The 11,754-nt window shown below is 38.5% G+C and overlaps 1 pseudogene; it reads left to right on the top strand.

Moving 5' to 3' along the window:
- Positions 1 to 10,490: 10,490 nt before the first annotated feature.
- On the top strand, positions 10,491 to 10,939 carry LOC110544019 (transcription factor BTF3-like; annotated as a pseudogene).
- Positions 10,940 to 11,754: the final 815 nt, after the last annotated feature.

Here is an 11,754-nt window from a genome sequence, read left to right on the forward strand (position 1 = left end):
CCGGTATATTTTGGTATTTAAAAGATTTTAATGATAGACAGATAGACAGAAATTAGAGTTCACCAAAAATCTTAATCAATAGCAAAATAAGAACTATATTGTTACAGAAAACAGAATGAATTTAAGATATTTAAGAAAAGAGGAGAAGACCGTGTGTCAGACAAGCAGAACAGTATTGACTGCAGAGCCACAAACAGACCAAACTCTGGGCCCTAAAACACTAGAGGTTCTGTTTCCCAGGCGACAGGAAACCCCAAGGTGTCCATTCCCAGGTCACCCAGCTAAACCCAGAAGAGTTAAAGTGTCCTGCCAGGTGCATAGTCGCCAGCCCAGAGCTACACACCTGCATGCTCTGATCACCATCACAGACTGAACTGCGGGCCCCACAACTTCAAAGACTGGGTTTTCCCTTGGAGAGAAAACCCCATGGTGAAGGAAACAATTTGGAATGGCATCAGGTCATCTTCTTGAATTTCACTTATGATAGGGTGTCCAGGGCTACTTGTCCCTTGATAACTGGGTTCTGGAAATGTCACATTGCTTTGCCTTTTGTTGGTTGTCCTTTTACACTGGCCTGTACTCATCTGGGTCTCTCAGGTGTTGGCCATTAGTTTCTGGTACTCCTTGGAATTCTGGGTTGGGGAGAATCCCAGAGACAGGAAGATGGTTATTCCTGAAGAAGGACCTCCTCAGCTTTTTGGGTATGCTCACTGAATGGCGCATGCTTCTCAGGAATTGCCTCAGCTCACTTAAGATATATGGACCTGTGCAGTAACTGTGGTCATTGTTAGTCAGGGTGGGGGCTCTCCTCTTACCAGTAGATGTTCTGAAGAAAACTGCCCTGCTTCTGGGTTTTTTGCTCTGAATTTAGTACACCACTGCTGTTGCTCTTACACTGTGTTTGCTAGTCACAGTCCTCTTGAAGGAACCGGAAGCTCCGTGGTTTGTTCAATTTAGCTAAGGAGACAGTTTATGCCTTAGTACAGTGTCTGGGAGGCTGATCCAGTGGATCCTAGGCTTCTGTAGGTCTGAGGCTGGAGCTCTGTTACCCAGTACTGAATAGGTAATCATTGACAGCTGAGCACAGCACTCATGCTGCAGGAAGGAGTCTAGAATGCTGAGCCTGTGGGAACCCAGGAACTTTTCCCGTGATTAGCTGGGTGTTCTGAGGTTGGACCTGACATTTTTCCCACCATGGAGTTTCCTCCTGACAGGGAGACACAGCTTGTGGTGTTTGTGTTTTGTGGTCCACAGTTCTGACTGGGATGGTGAGTTGAGCATGCATGTGCAGGCAGGAGGGTGGCTCTGAGATGGCAACTGGGTTTCTGCAAGAAGCTGAGAACTTTTCCAGAGAACTTTTCGGGGGTTGGGTGTTCAGCTGGGTTCCCTGAGGTTGGACCTGATGTTTCCTTCACCTCACCTTCAGGTTTTCTGCCAACAAGGAAAACCTGTCTCTGGTGCTTAGAGTCTGGGACAGTGAGTCAGGTGCACAGGTGGGTTTCTGGGCTGGAGGCTGAGTGCCTACAGGAGCCCGGCCCCGGACCTTTTCTAGGGATTGTCTGGGTGACCTGATGTCATTCCAAATTGCTTCCTTCACCGTGGGGTTTTCTCTCCAAGGGAAAACCCAGTCTTTGACGTTGTGGGGCCCACAGTCAGACAGGTGAAGGAAATAAAAAAATTGTTTCCAGATATGAAGATAAAATTGGGAAAATTAAAGAAAACACAAACGGAAGAAATCATGAATCATGGAGAGAAAGAAATTAGGGAAGAAAACAGGAACTACAGAGATAAGCATAACCAACAGACTACAAGAGATGGGAGAAAGAATCTCAGGTGTGGAAGATACAATAGAAGAAATCGCTATATCCATCAAAGAAAATGTTAAATCTAAAAAACTCCTGACACACACCATCCAAGACAAGATGAAAAGACAAAACTTAAGAATAATAGGAATAGATAGGAATAGAGGAAAAAGAAGATTCCTGTCTATATGGTCCAGAATATATTTTCAACAAAATCATAGAGGAAATTTCCCCAATTTAAAGAAGAGGCCTATAAGCAAACAAGAGGCCTACAGAACACCGAATAAATTAGACCAGAAAAGAAAATCCTCCAGCCACATAATAATTAAATCAGTAAGTACACAGAACAAAGGAAAAATACTAAAACCTGCAAGGGAAAAAGCTAAGTAAAATATAATGGCAAACCCATCAGACTCACACCTGAATTCTCAACAGAGACTATGATAAGCAGAAGGGCATAGACAGATATCATGTAGACCCTAAGAGAACACAGATATCAGCAGAAACTACTATACCCAGCAAAACTCTCAGTCATCATAGATGGAGAAAACAGTATATTCAATGAAAGAAACAAATTTAAACAAGACCTACCCAAAATCAAGCCTTATAGAAGATACTAGAAGAAAAAAATACAACCCAAGGAAGCCAACCAAATTCAGGAAAACAGGAAATAAATAATATCATTAGAGTAAAACTAAAAGTAGGAGCACACAAATATACTAACACAACCAAAATCAAAATAAAAGGCTCCAGCAGCCACTGGCCATTAATCTCTCTCAATATCAATGGACTCAACTTTCCAATAAAAAGACAGACTAAAAGAATGGATGCCAAAACAAGACCCAGAAATCTGTTGCATACAAGAAACACACCTAAGTCACAAAGATAGACATTACCTCAGAGGAAAGGGCTGGAAGACAGTTTTCCAAGCAAATAGACAAGAAGCAAGAAAGTGTAGCCATTCTAATATATAATAAAGTAGACTTTCAAACAAAGTAATCAAAAGAGATGGGGATGGTCACTTCATACTCATTAAAGGACAATTCTGCCAAGAAGACATCACAATCTGAACATCTATGCCTCAAATACAAGGGCAACCACATTTATAAAAGAAACATTAATAAAAGTTAAACCACACATAGATCTCCACACATTAATAGTGGGACACTTCAAAATCCCACTCTCAACAAAAGACTGGGCAAAAAACAGACATTAAACAAACAAACAAACAACAACAGCAACAAAAAAACAATAATTCTAAGAGATGTCATGAATCAAATGGACCTAACAGACATAAACAGAACCTTCAACTCAAACACAAAAGAATTTACCCTCTTCTCAGCATCTCACAGAAGCTTCTCCAAAATAGACCATATAATAGGGCACAAAGAAAGTCTCAACCGATACAAGAAGATTGTAATAATCCCTTGTATCCTGTGTGACCACCATGGACTAAGGCTGGATCTTCAAAAACAGCAGAAATAGTAAAAAGCTTACACACTCATGGAAACTGACAAATCACTACTCAATGACAGCTGGGTCAGAGAAAAAATAAACAAAGAAATTAAAGTCTTCCTAGAACTCAATGCTACTGAAGGCACAACATACACAAACTTATGGGACACAATGAAAGCAGTGGTAAGTGGAAAATTCATAACACTAAGTGCCTTCAAAAAGAAATTCAAAACATTCATACAAGAAACCTAATGGAGCACCTAAAAAACCTAGGGGGGAAAAAAAAGCTGACACACCAAAGAGGAGTAGACAACTGGAAATAATCAAACTCACGGCTGAAATAAATAAATTAGAAACAAATAAAACTATTCAAAGAATCAATGAAACCAAGAGCTGGTTCTATGAGAAAATCAACAATATAGATGAATCTTAAAAAAAAAAAAAAAAACTAACTAAAAGGCAGAGAGACACTATCCAAGTCAACAAAATCAGAAATGAAAAGGGGGACATAACAACAGACACTAAGGAAATCCAAACAATCATTATGTCTTACTTCAAAAACCACAAAATGTGAAAATCTAAATGAAATGGACAATTTTCTTGATTGATTCCACTTACCAAAGCTGAATCAAGACCAGGTAAATAAAGTAGATAGTCCATATCCCCTAAGGAAATGGAAACTGTCCTCAAAAGTCTCACATCCAAACAAAGCCTAGGGCCAGATGGTTTCAGTGCAGAATTCTACCAGACCTTCAAAGAAGAGCTAACATCAATACTCTTTACTCTGTTCAACAAAATAGAAACAAAAGGAACATTACCAACCTCATTCAATGAAGCCAGTCATGGTGATACCTAAACCTCAGTATGACCAGTCAAAAAAGAATTGAAGGCCAATCTTCCTTACAAACACTGATGCAAAAATCCTCAACCAAATACTCACAAATGGAATCCAAGAACACCTCCAAGAGATCATCCACTATGACAAAGTAGACTTCATCCCAGGTATGCAGGGGAGGTTCAGTATATGGAAATCCATCAATGTAATTCACCATATAAACTAACTGAAAGAAAGAAACCACATGATAATCTCCTTAGATGCTGGAAAAGCATTTGTCAAAATCTAGCACTCATTCATGTTTAAAGCCCTAGAAAGATCAGGGATACAAAGCACTTAATTAAACATTGTGAAGGCAATATATAGCAAGCCTACAGCAAACATCAAACTACATGGAGAGAAATTTAAATCAATCTCACTGAAATCAAGGACAAGTCAAGGCTGCCCACTCTCTCCATATTACCTCAACAAAGTTTGTGAAGTCCTTGCTAGAGCAATAAGACAACTAAAGAGAATCAAGGAGATTGAAATAGGAATGGAAGAAGGTAAATATCAGTATTTGCAGATGAAATAACAGTATACACAAGTGACCCCAAAAATTCTATCAAGGAACTCCTACAGCTGATAAACACCTTCAGCAAAGTGACTGGATACAAAATTAACACAAAACATTCAGTAACCTTCCTGTATACAAGAGACAAATGGGCTGAGGAAGAGATTAGGGAAACAACACCCTTCAAAATAGCTCCAAAGGACAAAAAGTACCTTGGTCTAACTCTAACCAAGCAAATCAAAGACCTTTATGAAAAAGCTGAAGAAAGAAATTGAAGAAGATATCAGAAGATGGAAAGATCTCCCATGCTCATGGCTTGGCAGGATTAACATAGTAAAAATGCTCATCTTACCAAAAGAAATCTACAGATTCAATGCAATTCCCATCAAAATACCAACACAATTCTTTACAGACATTGAAAGAAACATTCTCAGCTTCATATAAAAAAAAAAAAAAAAAAACTAAAACAATCCTCTACAATAAAATATTTTATGGAGGTATCTCCGTCCCTAATCTCAAGCTATACTACAAAGCAACAGTAATAAAAACTGCATGGTACTGGCATAGAAACAGAATGGTAGATCAATGGAATCAAATTGAAGACCCAGAAATAAACCTACAAACCTATGTATACTTGATTTTTGTCAATGAATCCAAACCCATACAATGGAAAAAAAGATAGCATCTTCAACAAATGGTGCTGTTCTAACTGGATATCTATACGTAGAAAAATGTAAATAAACCAATATTTATTGCCTTTCACAAAACTAAAGTCCAAGTGGATCAAAGACCTCAACATTAAACCAGACACACTAATTCTGTTAGGAAAAAAAAAAGTGGGGAAGAGCCTGGAACTCATTGGTACAGGAGACAACTTCATAAATCGAATACCATCAGCAGAGGCTCAAAGATCAACAATCAATAAATGGGACCTAATGAAAATGAAAAGCTTCTGTAAAGCAAAAGACACTGTAATCAAACAAAGTGACAACTTACAGACTGGGAAAGTTTCTTCACCAACCCTATATCTGACAGAGGGCTAATATTCAGAATACATAAAGAAATCAAAAAGTGAAACAGCAACAAATCAAGTAATCCAATTTAAAAATGGGGTACAATGCTAAACAGAGAATTTTCAATAGAGGAATATCAAATGGCAGAGAGACACTTAAATAAATGCTCACCTTCCTTATTCATCAGGGAAATGCAAATCAAAATGACCCTGAGATTATACCTTATACCCATCAGAATGGCTAAGATCAAACACTGAAATGAAAAGAAAAAAAAAAAAAACATGCTGGAGAGGATGTGGTGAAAGGGGAACCTTCTCCATTGCTGGTGGGAATGTAAACTTATACAACCATTTTGGAAATCAATCTTGTGCTTTCTCAGAAAATGAAGTATAGTTCTACCTCAAGTTCCAGCTATACCACTCCTAGACATATAACCAAAATATTCTCTAGTATACAGCGAGGACATTTGCTCAACCATGTTCATGGCAGTTTTATTTGTAATAGCCAGAATCTGGAAACAACCTATATGTTCCTCAACTGAGGAATGGATACAGAAATTTTAGCACTTTTGCATGATGGAATACTACTAAGTTATTAAAAACAAGGAAATCATGAAATTTGCAGACAAATGGATGGAACTAGAAAGGATCATCTTGAGGGAGGTAACCAAGAAACAGAAAGACACACATGGTATAAACTCACTGATAAATGGACATTAGCCCCATAATATAGGATAACCACACTAAAAGCTACAGCCAAACAACATGAAGGACCCTAGAGAGGATGCTTAAATTTCATTCAGAATGGCAAACTGGGTAGACATCAGAAGTGGTGGAAGAGACAGAACAGGATGGGAACCTTCTAAAGAGGGTCCTCTGGAAGGCTCCATTCAATAGGGGAGGGAAGTAGATGATGAGACTCACAGCCAAACTTTGAGCAGAGCACAGAAAGTCTTATGGAAGAAGGGGTAGATAGAAACATATGGTGGGGACAGGAACCTCACAAAAAACAAAGCTAAACAGGGTTTAGCTTTGTGAGTGAGTCCTGCACAAACTGATGCACCAACCAGGGACGATACATGGAGAGGACCTAGACCACCTGCTCACATGTAGCTGATTATCAGCTCAGTCTTGTTGTGGGTTCCCAAGTAAGGGGAGCAGAGGCTACCTCTCATGAACTCAATTAATTGCTCTTTGATCGCTTGCTCCTGGTGATGAGGCCTTTCCAGTCCTCAGGGGAAGATGATACAGGAAGTCCTGATGAGACTTGGTAAGCTATGGGCAGACGAGGTGAACTCCCCCTTTTAGTGGACTAGGGAATGAGGGCAAGAGGAAGAAAGGGTGGGACTAGGAGGAGTAGAGGGGGAAGGCTTCAATAGGAATTTATAATGAATAAATTGTAAAAAAATAGTGTCAGTATGATTGGTTTCTGTTCAGCAAAACTAAGGCTGCAGTGTTAATTGTCAGCTATTGTAATAAGATGTGTGGCAAAAAATTCTAAGCTATCTTTGATGAAAGTATTAAAGAATAGACTTGATGGCCTCTTGTCAAGATATTATTGAGAAGAATCATACATCAATCAAGTTGGAAGTTATTTTAGATAACGTTTATGAGCTTTTCAAACAGTAATGCTCTCTGATTCTAGAAGTCCATGAAAAAATATGGTATTATAATGGAAATGTTATTATTATATCAGTGTTAATATCAGTATCTTGTCATGATTAATGATATAGTGGGATTTTTAGATATGTTAATGGAGTGACCACTTATCTTAAAGTGTTTTCTAGTTAATAGTAATACTTTGTAATAAGTAGACATCTATCTCCACTTAAATTACAAAAGAACTGCAATTGAATTGATTACTCGTTCTTCTTGAATATAAAATTAATTTGCTACATCAAATGCTTTTATAATTTGTGTCAAGAGAATAATTAAGATTTATCTGTGATTTAAAAAAATGTATGTTGTTAACAGTAAGGCATTTCAGTGTCTGTTCTTTGACATCTATTCCAACTCCATTTAGCATTTTTTATCCTCATTAGTTTTAATTTATAAGCCTTATATGTCAACTATATCAATCTAGCTTATGTATCAAAAACATAAAGTTCACAACCAGTGAGGAAATGTAGTCCACCATAGGGAGTAAATATAAAAAGGACTAATTAGTATAAAACAGATTTATATACACTTGTAAAAAATAGTATGTACATGATGATGTGATAACAAATAAAATATTTGATAAGAAAATAAAAGCAAACCAAACAAAAATAAAACAGTGTTGGTTGTTGGTTAAAATGGTGAGTTTATGGACTAATGTAAGCAGATAAATGGATAGAAAATTACAATAAATAAAAACATTTTACTTCAAAGTATAAACTGAATAAAAATCATTGCATACTGTGAAACCCTGTTATGGAAGTTTTGGTTTCTTTGTAAACTCAGTTATGTTATATAAATATGTTTTTGCTTTAATCACTAGTATAGAATTTTAGTTGGCCTATAGTTTATCTATACCTATTAATTGTCACGTGTAGGGTGTAATCTTTGCCAGCTGGCAATGGCCTTCCACATGCAGCATGGAAAGGGGCATGGTCTAGGACTTTAAGAGCATAATAATGAGAGCTGAGAAAGAAAAGAGGAGGTGCCTGTGGTGGCATTTGGTGTTGGCGTTTACTGTGTAGCAGTTTGGAGAGACAAGAGAAGGTATGGCAATTTGGAGCAGAAAGACATTTTGGTGCACAATGGCATGGAGTAGACTGCTAGCTGTGACTGATGTTGATAGAGATTGGTATAGAGCCCAAAAGGAACCCCTTGGCAATAAGTAGCAGGGAGAATCAAGAGGTCTGGGGACCCTCAACCAACTAACCTTTTTTCTCTCCTACTTAAATTTGGGGAGGTTGGTGGAAAGAAGGTAGAGGCCTAAACACCCCAAATAAAGTAGTTTTTTAAAAGACCACTACAGGTGGCTTTCCACTACAAAACTCTCTTTTATGTTGTTGGTCAGGGTTGTCCAGTAGACTTCCAAAATATGACACATTATTATTATTTCCTTTGGTTGCCCTCCCCATCAGAGGTGGAAGTTAAGCCCATATTGTTAAAGACACACTTTAAATACGAGACCCAAAGGCCTCAAATTATATCTGAACTGAAAGTCTCCTCTCCCTGAGGATTAAACACCAGAAGGACCATGTAAGCCTCCAAATGATGGAATCAACCAACAATCTTACCCATGAGCCAAAATGATACGGATGAGCCACAACAATGGCCAACATGGCATATAACCCTTCAGGTAGAGTAGTGCTATGCATACCTGGTGATAACCAACAGCTCTCTAATTGGACATAAGAAATGAGCAACAATAGATAAAACATGCTTAATAATAAAATGGCAGCCATCTTCCTATGGCTAGTGAAGTTGTGGATCTTAGAGGAAAACCTACATTTACAACTTTACTAAAGTAGTGTAATTCTTTAGCTACATTCTAAATATCTGACCTTATAACTTATAAGTCCTCACCACAAATCATGAAAACTATGTTTGCAATATACGGAGATCACTGCAGAAAATTACAACCAGTCAATATCCAGAGTTGTGGAGGTCAGTCCCAAATGATGCATCTACAAAACAGATCTCACACAGAAAGTATGGGATAATTTTGGAAGATGAAGCACAAAGACTGTAGAAAGTAGAGAACAGGGAGTTTGCTGTTAGACTGTGTGTCTTAGAAATGTCAGAAGCTGCACCCCATGAAATCTCACCAGCATGGCTAGCTAAGTATGACCAGAACAAAGAAGACATCAATCGAAACATTTATAAGGAAGAGGGAAATCTCAGAAAAGCCTCAACCCTACACAAAGATATAAAGGCAGCAAAGGAATGTTTAGAGAAGTGGCCTTCCTCAGGAAAGATTACAATTTCAAATACAATATCAAGTTGTCAGTTCTGGAAATTCACATATACATGTAATAGTGTGTGGGCAGAACAGATTGTAATTAAGGAACACATACTGTATAACATAAATTAAAGAAAATGGGCCATGAATTTGAAAGAGAGTTAAGGGAATAGGTATATGGGAGGGTCAGAGTAAAATAAAGAGATAATAGATGTAATTTTATTATAATCTGAATTTAAAAATAAAATCTATATTATACCCAAAACTCAAAGAATGCAAATTATAATATGACTAGAACTGACTTTACAGTATAAATGTGTGTATATATAATAACATATGTGTGTGTGTGTGTGTGTGTATTTATAGTGATCAAGCATCAGCTTAAAAAACATATCTTGAAACTGATATTCTTCTAAAGAAGACAAGAGGAGCTGAAGAGCTTGCTTGGAAATTGCTTGTTGTTCTTCTAAGGGATCCTAGTTAGTTTACAGCATTCATATCAGTTTCCCTCAAAACCCTTTCTAACTCTGGATTCAGAAGGGTCTGATATTCCCTTCTGGCCTCCGTGGACATCTACATGCATATGCATGCACACACACACAGAATGAATAATAAGTCTTTTAAAAAATGAAGATCAGTATAACTGTCTATAGTAGACAAATTCAGTATGCCTTGAAATTGATGACAGTTACTCGACTGCAAAAAATAGAACTATATTAACTTTGGTGATAATGCAGATAAATTGGATTATATAAAAATTAAACTTCTTAGTGTATCAAAAACAAAAAAAAAAAAAAAACACTATTGAGATACCATCTTGTGCCCTCACACGTGTATACTTTATCTCTGTTGGTCTGCCCAAGAACCCCTGAGCTCGAACCCTAGTCCCAGCACGACCCCATTTCCACTATGACAACATGAAGGAAGCAATCACGAACCAGGAAAAACTTGTTAAACTGCAGGCACAAGTGCACATTGGTGGGAAAGGAGCTGCTTGCAGAAAGATGGTTCACAGAACAGCCACAGTAGAAAATGAAAAATTGCAGTTCTCCTTAAAGTTAGAGGTAAACAATACCTCTGGTTTTTAAGAGGTGAACATGCTTACAAACCAAAGAACAGTGATCCAAATTAACAACCCTAAAGTTCAGGCATGTCTGGCAGCAAACACCTTCACCATTACAGGCCATGCTGAGACAAAGCAGCTGACAAAAATGGTTCCCAACATCCTAAACCAGCTTGGTGCGCATCATCTGACTAGTTTAAGGAGACTGTCTGAAGCTCTGCCCAATCTGCGGATGGAAAAGCAGCACTTGCTACTGGAGAGGATGATGATAAAGTTCCAGATCTGGTGGAGAATTTTGATGAGGCTTCTAAGAATGAGGAAAACTGAACTGAGGCAACTTCTGAAGAAGTTGACACGTGCAGAGGTTATAGGAGCTGCTATATATATAGGAGAGGAGAGGGAGAGGAGAGGGAGGGGGAGGGGGAGGGGGAGGGGGAGGGGGAGGGGGAGGGGGAGGGGGAGGGGGAGGGGGAGGGGGAGGGGGAGGGGGAGGGGGAGGGGGAGGGGGAGGGGGAGGGAGAGGGAGAGGGAGAGGGAGAGGGAGAGGGAGAGGGAGAGGGAGAGGGAGAGGGAGAGGGAGAGGGAGAGGGAGAGGGAGAGGGAGAGGGAGAGGGAGAGGGAGAGGGAGAGGGAGAGGAGAGAAAAATAAAAGAAAAGAAAGAAAAGAAAAGAAAAAAGAGAAGAGAAGAGAAAAGAAAAGAAAGAAAAGAAAAGAAAAGAAAAGAAAAGAAAAGAAAAGAAAAGAAAAGAAAAGAAAAAGACTATCGAGCCAGGCATGGTTACACATGCCTGTAATCCCAGCACTCAGGAAAGCAGAATCAGACTGATCTCTGTGAGTTTGAAGCCAGCCTGGTCTACAAAGCAAGTCCAGGACAACCAAGGCTACACAGAGAGATGCTGTCTTCAAAACCAAAGGGAAAAAAGAAAAGAAAAAAGGAATGAACTATCAAATCAGCAAAGAAAACAGCATTAAACTTGATGAATTACTTGGAAATCATATATCATATAAGATCAAACTGTACAAAGTATGTGATGAACTCTTACAACTTAGCAGTGAAACACAGACAACCCGATTGAAATGTTGGCAAGATATTTTAGTGGGCAGTAATCTCAAGACTGTATAAAATGTCTAAGAGATGCAA

Source organism: Meriones unguiculatus, chromosome X, assembly GCF_030254825.1.
Source record: "Meriones unguiculatus strain TT.TT164.6M chromosome X, Bangor_MerUng_6.1, whole genome shotgun sequence".
Taxonomy (NCBI): Eukaryota; Metazoa; Chordata; class Mammalia; order Rodentia; family Muridae; genus Meriones; species Meriones unguiculatus.